Raw genomic sequence first — 22,335 nt, 5'->3', positions numbered from 1 at the left:
CATTGTCTCTGCATACTGTACGTGTTGTGTGAATGTGATATACTATATACTGTATATTAATATAATTGGCTTTTTGAGTCCTTAAGAAAACACCTAGATGATATAGCACACTACTCATTGCATTTTTATTTTAAAGTTTTCAATATAAGGCCATTTAAATGTATTTTATTTTCTTTGCACCTACTTATTTAACACTTGTTTCATTACTTATGGTCATATCTTGTGACCGTGTCACAGATGTTGTGATACAGCAAATCATATCCCTTGTGGTTAGTCCTTTAGGTGGCAAACTCCCTGGTGTACTGCTAAATACTGCATATTGCTATGCCTAAAAAAAAATTTATTTGAGATCTAACTTATTTGAGAAAGCAATGAGAACACCCCTGAGGCATTATCTTCAAATGTCTGTTTTGCCCTTCACCTTCAAAATGTTACTGATATAAAATCCACAGAGGAAGAAAATTGAATATTCAGAATTTTAATGAGTGGAAAGAATATGTCACATTGTTCTGATTTTACCCTGCAATTACAATAAAATAAGTCAGCTTTGACCCAAGAGTGGTTGATCCAGCCTTCCTACAACAGTGTAAAAAACTAGGAGTCTGGTCAATAAAAGGTAACAGTAGTTTTGCAGTGTGATTGTCTGTTCCCAGATGTACGAAACAGAACTTGCAACTACCTGTGATCCATACAATGATGTGGACACATTGTTGACTCTGTTTCCAACTTGCTAAACAAAAAAAAATAGTAGGTGACAATCTAATTAAACTATCTGCAGCAATTCAGAAAATAAGATGATGTTGCCAAATCCTTCTTGGCAATCCAGAAGAAAATGGTGCATTTCTAATACATTTATTTTACTATTGTCTTACTAATTTAATTTGAGTTTTTGATAAAATTTTCAAATGCTAATATAAACCATAGTTACTGTATATATTTAAACTAAACAACAGTAAAGACACAGTTATAATATGGATAAAATTGTCGTTTGAACAATTTTAAATACTAATTTTTCCTAAAATTTTGTTTTTTTAAAGTTTTTTAGTTATAAATTGTGTATAATCTGTTTTTTTCCTATTTCAAGAGTCCTGGAACACACAGTATCACAATGCTGACATTTTAGAATTGTTTCTTTTTAATAGGTTACTACCACTTTGAGACTCATTGTGAATGTAACACAGCTGCTTTGTAATTATTTTTTAACTGTACAGTAAATGTCATGTACAGTACGTACCCTCAACCTACAGTAATTCAAGAGAGAAATCTCAAGAGACACTGCAGAAGGACTTGAGACTTACTGATCTCTGGACTGCTTAACATTATCTGTTTTCATCTCCCTCCTTGAATATAACAGTTGCCAATCACAAAACATGAATTTTGTACTATCAAAGTCTACATACAGTTAAACAATCTTCCTGAAGTTACTGCGGGTGACATCCTACTGTATTTGGCTAGATTCCAACATTGCTCCAAAAACTGCTACCTGAATACAATCTTTAATTAACAGAGGGGGATTCCATCCACAATGCCAAGATTAGGAACGTGAAATTGCAGTTACTGTATGTCATAGCAAGAGTAATGTTCCTTTCTACAATGTTTTTCTCTAGATCCAAGAGAGGATTAACAAAGGATTTTACTACCTGGGAAGCAATGGATTAGAATGTATTTATCCAATGGCACTTCAAGAACATGCCTCCAAATCTGGCACATTTGTAAATAAGAAATTGTAGAAACAAGCAGTGTGATATTCAATGAAACAGCTGCTGCCCAATATGCAGTTTAGTTTAACCGGACAAGCATGTTAACCTGAGAATTTTGAAGAACACATATCCAGGGCACGATATGTCTATCTTGAAGGATATATTCTCCATATCATTGTAGGCCACATTCACTACTCTGAGCATTCAAAGTGAATACAATATACACTGTAAAACCAATCTAGGAATAACTATTGATTAAACAGTTGAGAAGATTTTAGTAGCATTTCAACAGCGTGGAAATTCCTAGTGTGCTCTTCCTTTTTGTAAGATTAAAATCAAGAATATTTCAAGAGCTTTAAATTAACATAAAAAATAATATAATAATAATAAAAATAATATAATATAATAATTTCCGGATCATCCAGACAGCATCTTGTACCTCCAGCAACCTTATTTACTGTATCTCTTGCAGTAAATGCCCAGCCATCTACATTGGAGAAACAGGAAGGAGACTCGGAGACCGTTACAGAGAACACGTCAGGGCTGTAAAGATTAAAGATCTCTCCAAGCCCATTGTTTCTCATTTCACCTCTGACGGCCACGACCACTCTAATCTCTCCGTCCGTCTGTGTTCTCAAAGACGGTTTTCCAAACTCATACATCAGAAAGACCACTGAAACTAAAATTATTCTGCAGCTAGGATCACACCTTCTCCCTTCCCTTAACGACAGAATACTGTTCTTTTAAATTTTCTCCATTCATTGGAAGTTTAATTTCACACCTCTCTGCACCCATTCTGACTTCACACCTCTTGATTGGCCTCTCTTTCTGTCCCCTGCTCCAACCTCTCACTCCTCCTCCCTCCCAACCTTTGTTCTCCCACTACTTTACCTTTGCCTACTGCCCTGTCTCTCTCACACCTGAAGAAGGCTCCACGGCCGAAACGTTGTGTTCTCTTTCTTCTTTTTTTCAGCATGGAATAAACCTATTACTTGTTCCTTTGCAGCCTACGCATGCTGACGCAGCTACCCACCTGAACTAAAAAATAATATGAGTAATGTATATATTTTGAACTATGAATAAACCAGTGAACATTTGCAACATTACATTCAGGGTCACAGGAAAGCTGGTGCCTATCCACAATGCAGGATACACCCTGGATGGGATGCCAGTCCATCAGAGTGGACTCAGAGGTATAATTAAGTTACAAAACAAATCAATTGCTCAAACATTTCTGCTAAGATGAGAATAGCAGTATAGACTTCTCAGACTTGTCCACATTATTTGCAATTGGCCCATTTGTTTGTTTTTTTTCTTTTAGTCGCCACATTAATAAATGGAATCACTCTCATCATGTTTGCGGAAAAAGAGGCAATAATAAAAATTAGATGTTATAATGATTCACTACTATGCACAATTCAGTCACATATAACTACGTATAGTATGCATATTTCTGTTTTTATACCCATACCCATTTCTAATTGCTTTATCCAATACAGGGTTGCAAGGGGACCCAAGGCCAATCCCATAAAGCAATGAGAGGAAGGCAGGTAAAACACCCTGAACATGATGCCAGGACATCACAGAGCACACAGACACAAACATGCACACACACACTCACACATAGGACCAATTTTCCCAGAAGCCAATTAACCTGTCATTACTGTATGTCTTTGGACTGTGGGAGGAAACCCATGCAAACATGGAGAGAACAAACAAACTCCACGCAGATAGCACCTCATATTCAGAACTGAACTCAGGGCCCCAGCGCTGCAAGACAGCAATGCTAAACAAATTTCTAAACAATTTTCACATCTATTTTTCTGTAAACGTGTAAAAAATAAATGCTTTAAATGAAATCCTCAGATGTGTTTGGTCATTGGTGGTAATTTCTAAAAGTCTAGCAATTCTTGTGGTAGTCACTTTGAAAATAACAGGGTGCACAGAAGCAGTGCATTCAACACTGTAGTTATGGAGGAAAAAGTCACAGAAATTTTAGAATATCAGACAAACATTTATCAACATCTACAGTATAACACCAAAGACAATGAATGACAATGAAACACTAATGTCAAGCATCACCATCAGTTCAAGGCTAGTAGACTTGTTCTGCTCAAATTTGTGATCATAAAAACAGTTTAGTCGGCTAACCCAGAGCAACAATTTCGAATCCTCGGAAAATAAGATAAAAGACAATTTGAAAAAGGGGAATAATAAAAAGACAACCTGAGCACAAAATTTGAGATTTTGGATATGCTTACTAGAGGAATGTTTAGGATAGAATGGCAAATGTCACATTCAGAAAAATGCCCCTTCTTTGAGACATAACAGGACAAAATGGATAAAAAATATCACTATTTTAGCCAGAAACAGTGTATAATCATAAAACTGGTATTCCCTATTGGCTGTTAATCTCCTGTAGGACATTTATGTTATGAATTGAAAGAAGGTCACAAGAGCAAGCTACTTAACCTGGAGGAGCTGGAAATGGTGTGATCCCTTAATTCTTTTTAAAAAGAACCTTAACTTGTACAAAGGTCCATTTTTTAAGTTATCAAAATTTAATCTGAACACAGTGTGTTTTGAAGTGCCATTAATAAATACAGCATAAGAATTATTGAAAATGTTGACAGTTTTACTACTGATGATATATTTTACAGTGATATCAGTCAAATTCTTAAATATTTTACTAGAGCTTTCATGGATTTACTCTAACATAAGAGATTTTATGAAAAAACTCACAATACTGAGAGTCATATTCTTACATACAGGTATTTCCAAAAATACTTCATGTACACCTATAAATATTTTGCTAATTAACTGCTAAATTACACTTTATTAAATAATCACTGTCTTTGGAAGTGGCAGTGGGGTTGCATGTACTGTACTCGACAAAATTAGCTTTCAAATAATTTTGTTTCAGTGAGCAAATAATTCTATACATAAGGTAAGAGGCACCTGAATCACTTTATTGCTCATACCCGTATACAGCATGTCAATATAATACAGTATTTTCTATATTAATGAATATTTTTTTCAATAAATACAGTATAAGAAAATGTTAGTCCTGTATATTTTTAGAAATTTAGAATAGGATTAGTTTTACAAAAGACAGAAGGTTGCACTGCATGTTACAATCGTACAATTGTATTGTTGCAATTCAACCTGTTCACTTTGACACATTGATAGAACTCCATAGCAATGTCTCACAAACATACTGAGAATAAATTGCCTGTTCCCAAGGTACAGAAAATCTCCTAAAATATATCTCTAAATCTACTGTGGCATATCCTGTCTGCAATATCCAGTAATAACCATGTGAATGTACTGCACTGTGTCAGCACTTCCTTTTTAAAAGCTTGCTTGATGAAATGGCATATTTTATTGATCACATCACACCATCTGACAAGTTCAATAACATAAATAAACAGCAGAGTACTGTACATCTAAAATTATTATTTTGTTATCAAATTGACTATGCAGCACAGTTCACAGTTTTTGTCCTGGAACATTGTTTTATCAGTCAAACTTCAGTAGTATTTCTATTGTCTTTATATTTTTTTTATTGCTGCCAAGGTAGAAAATCCAAGAGATAAAAAATAAACCATGGGATAGGAAGACAGTGAGCTGAACCTAAAGCTGAAGCACTTATGAAAAAGTACGCAAGTTTTTTACAATTAAAGGTTAGCCAGAATTTAATATATACTGTAGTTTGTATGGAAAGATATTATGCTGCAGAAAATGGTCTATCTCCACACTGAATTCCACATGGAAAAGTTGGGCAAAAACATGTTTTTGGTTGTGATGCTTTATTCAGGTGTGAGAATCCATAAGGCTGTTATAAATTAATTAATTGTACTTGTGTCTGATGGTTATAAATATTATTTGTAGTTTTCAAAGCTGTTTTTTTACCGTTTTTTTTACAGGCATTATGAAAACTCCATTGTCCCCTCTCTGTGTTGTAGGGCTCTTGTCATTGATTGATTATGTTGTCAAGAGGTTTAGTCAAAGTAAGTTAAAGGATTTTTATCTGTAAAATAATGTATTCATAACTTCACTACCACAACTTTGACATTTGCCCTTCATCAGTGGCATTTCCTTCGATAAAACTGATGTTCAGCCAAGTTAGAGGTGACACTTCACTTTTTGATTTAATAGCATGTCAAAAATCAAAACCAGTATTTAAAAGATTATACACTGAATTCCTTTCACAATAATACTCAATAACAGGATCCAAGTTAATAAGGAATTGTTAAAAGCCAACAATAAAATACAGGCACATGTGCAAATACAGTACATTTAATTGCAGACATACAGTATACTGTACATTGTGATGTCATGTTTCTGAATCAAAGTTATTCAGAAATTCATTAAGTGTAATTAAATATTGCTTTTGAATATATATTTTGTCTATGCTGTCTCTTTCAATTGATTTTACTGAACCCATAAATGTGTTATACAATTACATAGGACTCCAGGCTGCAATTAAGTTATTATTAATTATTTTAATACAACATGCATATTTCAAGATATCAGCCGGTCATCTTCCATGTAAACAATCTTATTTTAACCTTAATACAGGAGCCAAAAGATTCATCATGTCAATGATAGGAAGATGTCTACCTTACTGTCTTATTGCATACAGCATATCTGTATGTACTTGTCATGATTGCTAACCCCTCCTCTTAAGGGCGCTCCAGCCCTTCCTTGTTCTGCCCCATTGTCTGCACCTGGTCCCTAATCCCGCTCCCCCTTAAAAGCCAGACGCGGACTTTACTCCTGGTTCCTCATTGATTTCCACATCATGAGAGCCCGGGGTCTTGCTGCGTCTGGCTCCGTTATGCTTTTAACTTTCTGTTCCTAGTTCCTGGTTCCCCTCGCCGGATCTGACCCGGTTCCTGTTCCCCCCCCCCCTCCGGATGGATCGCCTGGCTATGGACTTCAGCCCTTGTTTCTGATTTCCCGTTTGGATTTCCTACATGGATTGTTCGCCTGGATTCACTTCCCCTGGACACCTGCACTGCATGGACACGCCCCCCGTCTCCAGACCCTTTTCCTGCATGACCATTTTTCCCCTTGTGTCTTCACTATTCTGGATCGTGTCGTCCGCATAGGGCCCAGAAAGAACTGCGCGTGACAGTACTGTACAGTATACTGTAAGCACATAGTTGCACACATACTAATCAAGTAAATTACAAAAAAATAGAAAATTATAACATTTCTTTAAGGCAAGTAATGATACAAAAACAGTTTTTTACTTTAAAACTAAACCATTTACAGTATGTATTTGCATAAAATGGGTACTATTTGAAATATTTCCAAGACACTTAAGGGGAAAGAGAGAATAGTTCTCACAGCTACTGGATTATTTTGAATCTAGTTATAGCACTGGGATTTGCAATGTTTGAAATGTGTTCTTTTGTTTGTAGACCTGTATTTGGGGAGTACAGTTTTTAATTTCAGCATTAAACAAAGACTACTTCAGATCTCATAGATCTCATGCAAGTGACAGCTGGAGTGGCAGCTGCCTCAGTGTTGAAAGCAACAGTAGAGAGAAGCTAAGTGAGAAAACAAGCTGTAACAAACTCTTTACTCATGTTTTCTTTTCCTATTAACTGTGTTCCTAGTAAGGGAGTAGCATGGTGGCACAGTGGTCAGCATTGTGGTCTTGCAGTGCTGGGCCCCTGGGTTCAATTTTGGACCTGGAGTGCTGTTTGTGTGCTGTTTATACATTCTATACATTTTTACGTTCATATGGTTTTCCTCCAGGTGCAACCTTTTCCTCCTTCCTCCTTTACCTCCCAGTCCAAACACATACTGTACGGGTAAGTTAACTGGATTCTGGGAAAATTGGCTCTCCTGTGAGTTTGTGCATGTTTGTGTCTGTATGTGCTGTGTGATGGACTGGCATCCCATCCAGGCTCCTGCTGCTTGCCAGGATAGGCACTGACCTTGCTGTAACACTGTATTGGATAAAGCTTTTGAAAGTCTTTTTTTTTCATAAGTAGCCTCTGTTTTTTGTTACCAATATGCAATACTCTGAACTTATCTACATTAAATGTCATATACTAGAGGTCTTCGCTTTAATTTTTTTTCCTGCTTCTATAGTGTGTACTAACAAAATCAGAATCTTGATCATTGATAAAAAAAATTATTATGTTCAGTGATCGTAATACTGATCCCTGTGATACTCCACTAATTACATCACCCCATTTTGGGCATTTTTTCCTTATCTGTTCTCTATCTGTTAACCATTTCTCAATCCTATTCCATTAATGCCTACTGCCTGTTGAGCATTAATATCCTGAGGAACTTATCATAAGCCATTTATGATAAATACACCGTATCATATGTGTGCTCTGTGTGTTCATTAATGTTTTTTTTTCTGGTTCAAAGATGTTGCTTGTTATTGATGGCTGACAACCAGCTGACAAGTGTCACCCCCTAGAATTCTATTCCATGTGATGAGATGATCCCCTAGTTCAGTCTTATTAATTATAAGATATATTCAGTACATTCAATATTATATATTATAAGATATATATTCAGTCAGATTAAATATTTCATTGCCTTTCATGTCCATCTTATGTAATTATTATTGGTCTATAATTACTTCGTTCAGTTTTTTTCACCCTTATTATAGATGGGACCTACATTAGCACTGACTTAGACTGTTGGGTGACATGACTTGAATGGCATGCGGATAACTTTGCTTGTTTCCTTAAGTACAGTTGGTGGAATGTTACTGGGCCCAGCAGATATTTTTAAAATATGAGAACTCATAATACCTGACACAGTTCTGTGTCTCCTACTACTGTATATGTTAATACTATTAAATAAAGAACTTGAACATACCCCTGAATGAGGCAGGGGGATGTTGCTCCGAGGGAATACCTTAGAAAAAATCCCCATTTATTACATCAGCCATTTTCCTTTCATTTTCTAGAGGTTTTCCATATTGTCTCAGATCTATTTAACTTAATCCTTTTATGGTTTTTTTGCTGTTGTAGAATTTAAAGAAACATATAGTATTTATGTAAGCCCCCATTGCAATACTCTTGTGGACGTTTGTTGATTAAGTACAATTCATGGATAGTAATCATATTAATAGAAATAATATGTAATACATATTGTTATAAAACATATTGTTTAAAAAATATCAGGAATTGATGGATAAATCAATTTGTAAAATACATTATCGAAACTCATAACTTGTAAATTATTTCTGCCAAGAATAAACTTGAGCAGTTGGTATAGGCACAGTAGAGGCATGTGGGTTATTGGTTCTCTGACACTGCTTAGCACTACTGCCTCAAATCTACAGGTATTTCGATTAATTTCCATCTTGGGATATCTGTCACTATGCTGTTTCCTTGATTCTTCATATTTTGTGGGGTTTTGTCAGGTGACCTTATTTCTTCCAACCTCCCCTATACATGAAAGCTACAGTAGAGTACATATTTAAGTATAGCCTAAATTTGTTTAAATAAGAATTTTCAGTTGTTGTTACCAGTACAACCAGTAAGCACAGAGAAATGTAATCAAATAATCTCAATAAAACAAACCACTTCTTTGTGTTTGTAGCCTTACCTAAGATCTAAGGTGCCAATTAGTTTCATCTGAGCATAAACGTCTTATAAAAAGTCTGGAAGTTTTGAATTTGTCAAAAAAAATGGTACTGTATGTAGAGGGTCTTCTTTAAATGATATTTAACAAAAGCTGCCTGCAGAATGTCATCCCTATACAAATCAATCTCTACCACTGCAAAGGGCTGAGTTAACAATGTTAGATTTTAACAATCTTATAGAACTAACTGTACTTACAATCTTAGATTTTAACAATCTTAGAGAACTTATAAAATGTTTTATAGAGCCTGTTTTGCCAATCATGCCCATGATTCTTGATACATTTTCAAATCTCTCCATGCAACAAACAAAAGAACTGTGTCACTTAAATCACATGAATAATATAATTCAGGTGAGAACCACTCACATTTATTCCTCAGAGTCAGCAACTGCTGAGAAATGATTTGTGCAGTAATATTAAACTGGCAACAGTGCCTCCACTAAATGGGACACCTTTTAAATTTTTAAATATCTCACCTCTGCAGATAGTTTGAACTGCTGTATTAATAGACTCCCTTCCCTGTGCTGGTCTTACATTGAAAACGTTTTTTTTTTTGCTTTGTAAGAAACTCACTGTGTTTGAGCTGTCAGTCTGCAACCCGACTTGCCAAAATTCATTAGCACTGCTGACTGCTTCTTCAGCAATTCCAATTCTTCATTTTCTTCTTTGCTCAAATGATTAAATTGTATATTTTGTGGTACAATTAAACACCTTTCTGAGTCACCTTTGAATAAGCCTTTTTTAAATACGGAAACTGTTAATTTTAGTCACACAGATATATAGTAATTGGCCATTGATAAGAAATAACTTACTTATTATTATTATTATTATTATTATTATTGTTGGGATTTAGTAAAAGTATATCAAGAGTTTGTGCAATGCTTCAGATTAGGGGGTTCCTATGGGAGAACTGCCAGTGCAGCAGACCCACAGCCGACAGAAGGCACCACAGCCGAAACGTTGTGTTTTCTTTCTTCTCTTTTCAGCATGGAATAAACCTCTTACTTCTTCCTTTGCAGCCTACGCATGCTGACACAGTTACCCACCTGAACTAATATATCCATGGCCACTTTGACTCAAATAAACAATGACAATTAAACATTAAATAGTACCACAAATGCAAAATCAGATTATCACAAATGTTGTATTCATTGAAATTTAACATTCTTTCAAGCTTAATATTCATGCTTGAATAATTCTTATTTAACACCAAGCTTTTAAACACTTATATAGTTTTTGATTAGCCTGTTTGAAAAAAATGTTTTAATATAATGCGTTACACAGCAATAGTGATAGATATCCCACCTATCCATGAATCCATTTACAATATTATATTAAGTGTTTTATTTCATAGACATAAAATATGACATAAATGTCACTCTTATTTATAAAGACTAAGTACAATTTTGAAGACATTAATATTAGTAGCAAAACCCCAAATACTGTAGTTATCCAACAGCAGTGTAAGCAATATGTTACTTTTCAATAAAAATGTACAGTAAATACAAATATAGAGTAGCTCTCTTTTATTTAACTGTTTATCCAATTCATTGAAATGGTAAATGTTTAGCCATTAATAAACAAAAAATGAAGGCTTACATTTTTTATACTCTCACTGCATTGGCTTTAGTGACTTTATATACTGTATTAAACAAATGTCCAGTGTAGGATAATGTATGGTAATCTAGGCATTAAAACCTCTTGCTGTAATGGAATAGTGGAATATTTAAGTGGATAAGCCAATATTATCACTTCACAGGAGAAAAATAGCCCACCTCTGAGAACAGAACCAGTCTTTCCAACAACCCAAAGCCTTAGCATTTTCTATACTAGCACAACCAAAGGATATTAATTTCTCAAAACACCACTGCTTAAATTCATATGCCTCAAGTTGATATTCTGTCGTAATTTTAGGAATTAACAGTGTTAGGGATGTCAATGATAGATAGTCTCTCTTCTTTGATTTCCTGTTCCTAATTTTAATAGAAATGTAAATTCCTCTATGCATCAGGGAAATAAGACACATATTCATCATACATCTAGACAGTCAATCAACTGTATAATGTCAAATTGCAATTTATAATGAAAGATTATCAGTGAAACAACAAGAACTAATGAGATAAAAGTAAGAAGAAACTTCAGATATTGATATAAAAGATGCTTTTAATATTAACATGCTTAAAACCTTGTACAGCAACAAGAACGTCTATTAACTCCACATTTAGTTTAGTGTAGGGTCAAGGTTTCTCTGCCAGGTTTAGCCTGCCTAATTTCTGTAGACCATCAGGTCCTAACCTGTGATTCACTGACCCCTGGTGGGCCATAGAAAAGAACAATGCGGTGTGGAATAAGATATAAACTAAGACTAAAACTGTCATCACTACAAACCCACATCCTGTCAGAGAAAGAGCACTTGCCATCTCAATGTTACACTTCCATGATGTATAATACATCTTCTGATGTCCATGTACTGTACAGCTTTGGTTTGGAAATATATTTGTTAAGGTAATAAATAAGAATTTCACATAATTTAAAGTGAATACATGATTAATATTTACACACAATATGTTTTTCTAATGTTAGATCTCCATGCACATGTATAACAGATTGTAAAAGATCATGTAACATGCATTGCCCATGCTGGGAAATTCAAGAGAGCTCCACACACTCGAAAAAATTTGGAAACCACACACTAGACCTTTAAGAGCAGCTACATTCTAATTTGTTTACGGTTTTTTGTGTGCTACTAAGGACATCCAAAAAATAATGACAAAGTAAATTTCACAGAAAATTTTAAATTATTCATTTTGTTAAACTGTCAATTTTCTCAGTAGCCTAATGAGTAATGTCTAACAGGACTCAGAATTACCAAGATAATCTTGTTATTTTAATATTGTTATTAGAAGAAAAATAACAGTAAACTGTTTTTGAGTTATAAAGCTGAATTTTCTAAAAACAGTTGTCTAAAATGTCCCTAGAAGAAATGCTTTAAATAATGGGCTGATTAAATTATAATCACATACTGTATGACTTACAACAGAGGAGAAACCTATTTATATACAGTATTTTTTACAATGTAATATTTACTACTGTTTCATTTGTTTTCAAGCCATTTTTAAGTGTCAGTTATGAATGACTAAGACCTAATTTTACAATTTAAAGATCTTAATCGATATAACTACAGCTTATTTTGTTTGCCGTGAATCAAGCTAAGTGAATGACTATTCACAAAGCGTAAGGGATATTTGGGTTTTGATATTATATATTTGCAGCATGTTATATGATATGACACACAAATGGCCTCATTATGTAATGGACAAAGAAGTTGACAACTCAAACCATGATTGGTTGGATCAATGGCTGATTCTGTGTTCTTGCTCTCAGTTGATCAATGTTATTGACTCAGGGTTCAACACCTCAAAATAAGAAGTAGTGTAATTTACCTTAATATGGTCCCATCTGGTTAGGCATATAAATGCTACACATGCCTATGGATTGAAATCAGGCCATTCAGTATGCAATATGCCTCCTGTGTTTCAACAACATTGTAAACGTGAAGAGTACTCTCTAACAGCTATTTGACTGGAGACAGTAAGTTGGAAGATTGAAGTTCCTGACACACACAGTGTTACACAGAGTGATTTGAGCGCACTCTGTATATGACAGCAAGACACTGGAAGTAGAAGTAGAGGACTAGGAGCATCTAAAATGTACAAGCCAGGTAAATTGCAAAACATTGATATGCCACTAAGGCCACTCATGTTATGTCTTCAGGGAACAGAATGTGTTGGCCAAAAGAAATGTTAAAACACTACCTGAAAATTGTACCATTGATTCAGTGACAATACAACATTTGTTGTCTCAGAAGAGCTTTTCAGCAGGAAACTGGGGCATCTCTAACCTACTACCTACCAACCTGAACCTGACTGAGCATGTCTGGATCGTGAATGACTGATCACAGCGACAACTCCATGATCTCCTAGGAATGCATGTTGCATTTGCACAGTAATGAAGTGATCTCAGTATTTTTAGATTAGTGAATAGGAAGGAAAGTCAAGATTTCATTGATGACCATGGGGGTATTATCTGATATTGACTTTCTGGATCTGTTGTATGCTTGTTCAGTGGGTAAATTATAATAAATAAATTAGACCAATGTATAGATTATTCAAGTCTGTAGTTACTGTATATCCTGAAAGTATGCTGTTTTATAAATAATTACATCACACTCAAATTTCAGCCTATAAAATCTAACGAGAAGGAGCCTACAGTATTTTGAACATCACCACACACTCGCAAAATCTGATTGAGTAACACTGAAATCACATGGAATGAAAAGTAAAGTGTGGACAAGGGAATCCACCTTGAGACTAAGTGATTTTCTACAGCTTCTCCTATATAAGGGCTTGGCATTTTGAAATGTACAGTATAAAGGGGGGCAGGTCAAAATCCCTTTTCCCAGTCAGCCACCCATGCTTCAACTCCCCTTTTGTTAAGATTTAAAGAATCCTGTTTTCTGATCATGTGATTCTTTTTTTTTTCATTTTGGGTTCATTAAATGCAAAAGCCCTACTGTGACAGTAACTGTACCAGCTGGAGCTCCATGCACAGTGACAATAGCTAAAAGCATGACTTTTAATACCTGGAGGCAGACTTCAGAACAGCAAAAGAATTTCAGTGCACCTTGCGTTCTAAAGTAATAGCTTAACATACTTGAACAAAATAAAAACTGACATGCTGTTCTTTTGCATTTCAGTCACCCTTTCCACCCCCAATCTGAAACAACAAAACAGCGGAACAAGGTATTTCCCTCTAATTTCAAGCTGTGTGCCACCTAATGGATCTCTTCACGCTTTGTCACCTTTCTGCTTGTGGTATCATTCTACTAACTGTCAATTTTGGCAATCTGTGGAGCTCCAGGACCAGCAGCTATTTTTTTTCTTTTTTTTTACAAAACAATACTACAGAAAAGAATTTCATATAGTTTGCAGCATATGTGCCTTGACACTGGAAACACAGCAAACATTGGAATTAAGATGAGATGATGAACAATACATCAACAACAGATACAGAAGGGATACTTACTACAGAACCTTAGTCCTGCTCAGTCTGAAACATAGAGTTTAAAGGTAATTTACTCAAAGTTACATAGTGGCCATAGTGGAAGTGCTATGACCAAGACAAAATACCTCAGTGCAAAAAAAAACTTTTATCAGCCACTGACTACCCTATCAATTCTATCAATTTCTTTTTTGGTTTTGTACTGTATGAAACAATCAAAATATTGTTTTTGAAAATTCTGTCCAAGAGGAAATATATGAAAGGATTTAAAGTGTTCTTTTAATCACATATATCCCTGTCAGTCTTGCTGCAATAAAACATCAGTGTTCAGCTGGATGGTAACAGTTAAGACACTATAGAATATATTATTTCTCCTGCCTTTTTGCTTCTTGTCTTTTTTTAAGCGTGATGTTTCACAGATAGGATAGCAAAACATGAGAAAATTGTCTTGCAGGATTTTTTTCTTAATCATTTAATACATCTTAATCATGCATAAATGAATTAAAATAACGTATTAAAATAATCAGCGTTCATAAGAAATGTTTTCAAATAAATATTGGAATAGAGATGGGTTTTCACTTTGAAACTTTAAGCTACAGTATTTTGATTCAGTGGGAACATTATCACAAGCATGCCTGAGAGTACACTTTTCCTCCAAAAGTACAAACCAAAATCTCAGTTTTGGTTTTGTTCAAACACTCAAGATATGTCGGATTTATACCATATATTCTGATGTAAAGAACCTTTGTGAATAATATTTTCACTATATGTATATTTTTTCGTAAGATGCATATACAGCACAAATCAAAATAGTAATGAATTGACAATTTATTTTACAAAGAGGAAGAACCTGAAAGAAAAATATTCTCAGTGATATGTTAATAGACTTTTATAAAGTTACTCAATGTAATTGAATGTATCCTTTTCTTTCACCCCAATCCCTTAAATTCTACAGGGAGTAAGTAAAGGGACATGTAAAGTAGTTTTCATAGTGGCACACAATAATCCTTTTGAAAATAGGTCTAACCCATGTAAGTAGGTCTGACTTGAGTACTGTAAGTGCTTGCTTGCAATGCTGGGGATTCCACTGACTCTCCAGTAAGAACTATACAGATCCCAAGCTAAATTACAGTACTACTTCTAATAATAACAATATTTTTAGAGCTTTGATGTAGGAAGTTAGCCTACTGTATATACAGTAGCTGAAAATCCAAAACCCAGTTGAAAAATAATGAGAAGTAGATTATTTATTCAGTGTACACCCTGTTTACTAGAAGACAGAAAGCCAGATTGGTCAAGCCAATTAAAAAAGATTCTTCTTTTCAACAAAGTGGTTCATTAAAACATGCTGCAGTTTCTAGTTGGTTGTACTCTTCCAAAGACCATTACTGGAGTAAAAACAGAAATGTCTGTCAACCACAACCGTCATGTTACTCTGTGTGGTTTTTTAATTTCTTATGTGGATTTACCAAGATGTATATGCAAGACAAACAGTAAATCCACTTTGATGAAAAGCTTGTTTCTTTCAAGAAGATTAGAATTCAACCTCAGCTATCTAAATCTCATTCTGACTACTTTGCTTTTGCCTTCAGCTGTATTAAACCTATCTTTCAGTAAAATGGAAGACCTTTCTCTTCATCGAAAAGCATAAACTGAGTCACATTGTTTAACAAAAATAGAAACATTTACTAAAACAGTAGCTACAATGTCCATTGTATACATTACAGCCCTTTAGATTATTGAACGAAAGATTTGTTTTGTTTTATATTTTTCTCTGTATCAGTGCCTTGGGAATACATGCTCTACATACTGTGTACCAAATATATCCTTACCAAAACTAATTTGACAAGCCTTTTACTTATGAGAATAATAAGGCTTTATGAGAATAATAAGGTGTTTTTTTAAAACATCCAATTCTTTCCACAACTTCACTACAAGAACAGACTGGGATATGAACCTATTAATATAATTTTTTATCTTCCTTGACTATATTGATTAATCTGCACAAGAAAATGTTTCCCAATTTATTGAATCTGCAAACACCCTAGCACTGAGATCTTTGTTCAAACAGTGAGATTAAAAAGAAGAGTTATGATGTTCTTATTCATAATCTAATTCTTTATAGTTCTCTTTCCCCCATTCAGACTTGCTCAAGAATATCTTTTGCCATGCCAATCATTTCTTTAATGCATTTAAATGAAAGAATGTAATCTGAACTCATTTTCTCAACCTATTTAAAGTTGTCAACCGCTTATGAAAGGCATCTGATTGTCAGCTCTAGATACTGAATTCCATCTTCCACAGAACATGCTCCTTCTTAGCTGAGTAAAAGGAATATAAAGCTCTTCTAATACTTTTTAGTCCTTGCTTTGAAATGAAAGAACTAAAGCAAAAATGGCAGGTCTAATGATGAATTTGTGATAAACATAGATTAGCAATTGCCATCCTGTGACATGCAATAGTGTGAAATAGATTAGTGGTCTTTTGGAACAGCTCACATACAGTATACTTTACATGTAAAGAGACTAAAGATTATGGAAGAAGTACCACAATGCTGCTTGGATAATCAAGTCTCTTGTTAATCAGACTATTACCTCTTCAGTGTATTGTAAGGTAAAGTGCAATTACACAGTGAAGATTGCAATTAAAAAGATGCAAGGCTCTGGCAACATTATAATTCACAGCAATAAAAGGCTTTATAAAGAGTGCATGTGCATCCTGAGATAAACCATCTCTAAGGGAAAAGAAAATATTTAGAAAGAGAGTGGAAGGATAAATTCATTAGTGTTTGAAAACTTTGGTCAAGAGCTTAGTACAGACCCATACCACCACACTATTGTACTGTAAGTTTATTTTATAATTCCAAAAATAAACAAGATTAAAAATGCAATAATGTTAACAGTTAAGAAAGTGCTAGCAAGGGAAGGATCAGACATTATACATCAGGGACTATAATACGCTTTGATGAAAAAAATAATTATAAAAAACAAACAACAGTAATACTATAAACATTACAAATCACAATACTATAACCTCAAGGGAAGGAAAACAGTGAGTGAAAATCTGTTTTGTTTCTCCCTACTGTACCTACTGTGTAGTTTATCTTTTCTTCGTTTATGGATCAGCATCAGCTTGTTCAGTTTTGCGGTGATTTTCAGTAGGATATGGTCATTTGCACATTAAGGCTTAACAGCAGCTGTTAAGAGTCCATACTTTTGAAAACTGCCAATATTGTAAATATTGAATTTACAATGAAAAAGGAATCCATAAACCATATGGACACGCATTTACAACTAAGAACAGAAGGCACTCTACACAAAGGATTGTGGAAGTTGCTGAAGCTGATACTCCGACGTCTTTCAATGGATGGCTGGATAAGATCCACTGATCAATTAGCTACTAACTTCCAAATGGACTAAGTGGGTTGAATGGCCCATGTTTGTAATCATTTTTATGTTCTTTCAACCCTTCCTATCACTTTTAATTACCATGTGAAAGTTACAAACAGTAACATACCTGTACATACAGTACATAGTATTAAAATACACTGTATATGTAATTTTATTATAAAATAATGATAATATATATATGCTGCTTTTGTTATTGTTAATTCAATAGATCATTCATTAGATTATTTATGATTATTAAAATTTACAAAGTTATCAATTACCTGTAATTACTATTGATGTTTTAAATCAGTACATTATGCAAATTAACTTAATAGTCTGTGTAGTCATTTCTACTGTGTTACTTTGGTACAACTGTGGCAAATGCTGTGCCAGCAGCCATGTCACCCTGCAACTTACAATTGGCAACTCTCTGAAGCTAAGCAGGTGTGAGCCTGGTCAGTACCTGGATGGGAGACCTCCTGGGAAAAACTAAGGTTGCTACCTGGAAGAGGTGTTAGTGAGGCCAGCAGGGGGTGCTCACCCTGTGGTCCATGTGGGTCCTAATGCCTCAGTATAGTGATGGGGACACTATAGTGTAAACAAGTGCTGTCTTTTGGATGAGATGTAAAACTGAGGTCCTGACTCTCTGTGGTCATTAAAAATCGCAGTGTGTTTCTTGAAAAGAGTAGGGGTGTAACCCTGGTGTCCTGGCCAAATTTCCCATGCCTCCTAATAATACCCCTCTATGAATTGGTTACATTACTTTGTTTTCCTCCCTTACTTCTACGGCAGGTGGAACGACGCGCTGGTTGGAGTATTCTCGGTCGCATTTAATGGCAACGTCAGCTCAAAGATTTGGTTCAAACCACCAAATGGAGACAGGCATGCCGACAAGCGGACCCTGCTGATGGGGGATTAACGCTAGGACGAAAGAGACTGTGGTAAATGCTGTTTTTATTTCTTTTGTTGTAATCATAAACATAATCACTTCACCTGCTGATGTTAATTAACACCAGTAATAAAGGACAGTTATATTATATTATATATTTTTGTTGTTGGGTTGGTTTCACAAGATGTTATTCAAAAAGTACTGCATTTTAATACATTATAGTTTACACAGACTTTATATGAATTATATATAAAATCACTTTCTGAGCCCATTATTGTCCTCTAAGTCTTGCATGATGGCTGCTGTAGTGTCTTATCACAACTTGCTTAGACTTGATTGATTCATCAATGATTTGAACATTATCTCATACAAAATTACTCTTCTTAGTTCTTTATATTCAAAATGATTGAAATAAAGTGGTACTGTATGCAAAAAATTCTGATGATCTTTAAAATTGAGGTTTAAGGTCATTTTAAAATGTTCAATTTTATTTAGGCCATTGTTAACATGTTTCCTATTATACAATAATTAAGTCCAGCTGTGGTACCTGTCAGACATGAGAGACCAGTTCTCTTTTCTACAGATGTTGCTAGAGCTTGGGACTATTGTTTTTAGTTTATTTTTCAATGCTGTCACAAATGACACATTTGTATCACAACAAAGGATTGCATTAGACAAAATGGTCATCCTAATTTTCATTTATGGCTTAGACCAATGCCAAATAAAATTATATTAAAACAATTAGGCAATATTAATGGAACAGGAAAATCATTCATTAATATAAACCTACAACAACATAGCCTTTAAGGCAAAGAATATACAATTATTGAGCTAAGATAAAAAACAGAAAGAAGATAAAATTGATACTGCTACTGCAGACATTTTGCTTGTTTTTAGTTTGTGTTAATGCAGTATACAAATCCTTGATTGAGTTATTGCATAATTTATGTGCAAGAGACCTGCTAAGCTAAAATATTCAGAATAAAGAAAGAAGTTCTCTGTTATACAGTATACATGTTTCACAGCTCTCATTATCTCAACAGGTTTAGACACATAAGTGTATACTTTGCACACATTATGATCTGACCCATATACAGTTAATGTCCTTTAAATGTTTAAAGTAGAAAGAACTATAAACATACATGAATGCTTCTGGAATGAAACAGATACCCTTTTATATAAACTCTAATGGTTTCTCTGGAACCAAAGAGCAAATAAAGTTCCTCACTGCTTACTACAGATTACGTACTGTATACAATGTTCAGGTATGATGAAAATGTACCAGAAGTACTGTACAGTATGTACTACACATTGTTGGTTAAAATTACAGCATTTAAAAAAATAAAATAACAGCAATACATCTCTCATTAAAAAAGTACCATTGTTGCCAACAGCTGCATATCCTCTGAGTTTCCTGTCATAACTTTAGCAATGCTTTGCTACCTTAATTGTGGTCAAGGATCATGCTTGCTGCCCATACACATATCACTTTTCTTTGATGCTTTTTCAGAAATTTCTGCTTTTCTTTAGGTTCAATTTGCCTTATGATATCATAATGACATTATCATAATGAGAAACAAAACTCTTCACCTAGTTGACATCCTTACAGTTTTGCAAGGCACTGATGATCCAATTCAATAAAATCAGAAAGAACAACATAGTGTGGTAAAAATGGTGTTATGGGTGTCCAGACAAGACGATGAAATAATACACATAATTTGTATTGTAGATACTTGGAAAAAATCATTTTTTTCTAAGTTGAAAAATGTTGAAAACTAAAATCATATATGTATCTAAAATTGGTATTTTATGTTATGGGTAACTCAGTAGAATGATCCTAGGACAGTCAAGCTACAATTTTTAGACAAGAGCTAAGAGCTTCAAGAGATCTTTCAAAGTGAGAAATAAGAAAATTGTCTGTATTAGACCTCTGAACTTCTCATCCTCAGACTACGTCCAAATCTCTTCAATCAGATAGGTGTACTGTGTAGTGATACTATATGGAAATAGAAAGCACTGTAGGATAAGAAACTTTTTTGTTTTGTGGGATGAATCTGGACCAAGACATTCAACAGCACCAAGATGTGGAAAAATCTTTTTTGATATGCGTTGTCACTGTTTCTTTTTCTTTTCTTAAGTGCAGCCATATTTTGTTTAGGTACAGTATCTTTGAAAACAAATGTTAATATTGTAGTCAATATTGTTAACATCCATGCAGTACATCTTGGTTAGCCAGCAGCTATATCACCCTGTAGCTCTCAATTGGCTACCCATTGAAGTTAAGCAGGGTTGAGCCTGGTAAGTAACTGGTTGGGAGACCTCCTGGGAAGCTATGGTTGCTGCTGGAAGTGGTGTTAGTGGGACCAGTGGAGGGTGCCCACCCTGTGGTCTGTGTGGGTCCTAATGCCCCAGTATAGTGATGAGACACTATACTGCAGTGGGTTTGCTGTCTTTTGAATGAGATGTGAAACCAAGGTCCTGACTCTCAGTGGTCATTAAAGATCCCCGGGCATTTTTTGATAAGAGCAGGGAGTTATCCCAGTGTCTGGGTCAAATTTCCCTCCTCAGCCTTTACCGTGGCCTTCGAATTGTCCCCATGTATGATTGGCTTTCACTTGCCCTACGATGGACTGGCGCCTTGTCCAGGGTGTACCCTGCCTTGCTCTCGTTGCTTGCCAGGTAGTCTCTGGCTTCCCGCAACACTGTATGGTATAAAGATATATGGTATATCATGACATGATATCTAGGTTAGGGATAGAGTGCCTTGCAAATACTGTACATTCACCCCATGCCGATAATATCATATTCTGATTAATGACAATATAATATATCAGAATGTAATTTTAAGTATTGTAGCGCTCTCGACTTCATGTGGGTATGCTACAGTATCATAATTGGTGGAGAGATTTCATATAAGATATTCTGTAAAAGGAGTACTGCATTTTGCTTCACAGCAATACATATTTACTAGAAACTTGTATTTGATTTATTCAATACATAAGAAAAGGCTGATGCAATCTCACAAATTATGGTCATGAAATAGAACTGATTTGGCCAGATGCCTAACTGTTTATCCATTGATTAAGTGACTCCTACTTAAATGTTGATTTGGCAATGTGCCTAAAAGTTTTAGTTAAAAGCTCAGTTTAGAGCAGGCTTGTGCACATTTCCAACTCTGCTAAAAGTTAATTAGCATTTAAAAATGTTAAAATGTGAATAATATTGCATATATTTTCTGCTATAATGTGTATATACCAAATGGAAACTGTAAAGGGGATTTTATAATATAAATATTATATTGATGAACAAAGACCTGTGAATTCATGAAATCACAGAACAAAATGGAATTTATGTTGTAAGGAACCGTGCTCTAAAAACATGTTTAATGAGAATGACATATAATGCTTAACTGCAATTTTCTAATTTTATAATACAGAAAGTTTAATCTGTCCAGTGAATATGCACTTATTCCTTAGTGGTTAAAAATGTTTGCCTCTTTTGTATATCATTCTGGTGATTGATTTTCATAGATTTTCATAGATTTAAGAATTTGTCCTTTGTTTAAATCAATTAAGTCTTTACAGTTAGTCCAATTTTTAAGTCAAGTCATCATTTTCAAACACTCTAGTGACAGCAAATGAAATTTAAAAACATTAAAAATTCAAAATTT

Source organism: Atractosteus spatula, chromosome 1 (genome assembly GCF_055471065.1).
Source record: "Atractosteus spatula isolate fAtrSpa1 chromosome 1, fAtrSpa1.hap1, whole genome shotgun sequence".
In the NCBI taxonomy this organism is placed as follows: domain Eukaryota; kingdom Metazoa; phylum Chordata; class Actinopteri; order Semionotiformes; family Lepisosteidae; genus Atractosteus; species Atractosteus spatula.
Note: the sequence above shows the minus strand (reverse complement) of the source record.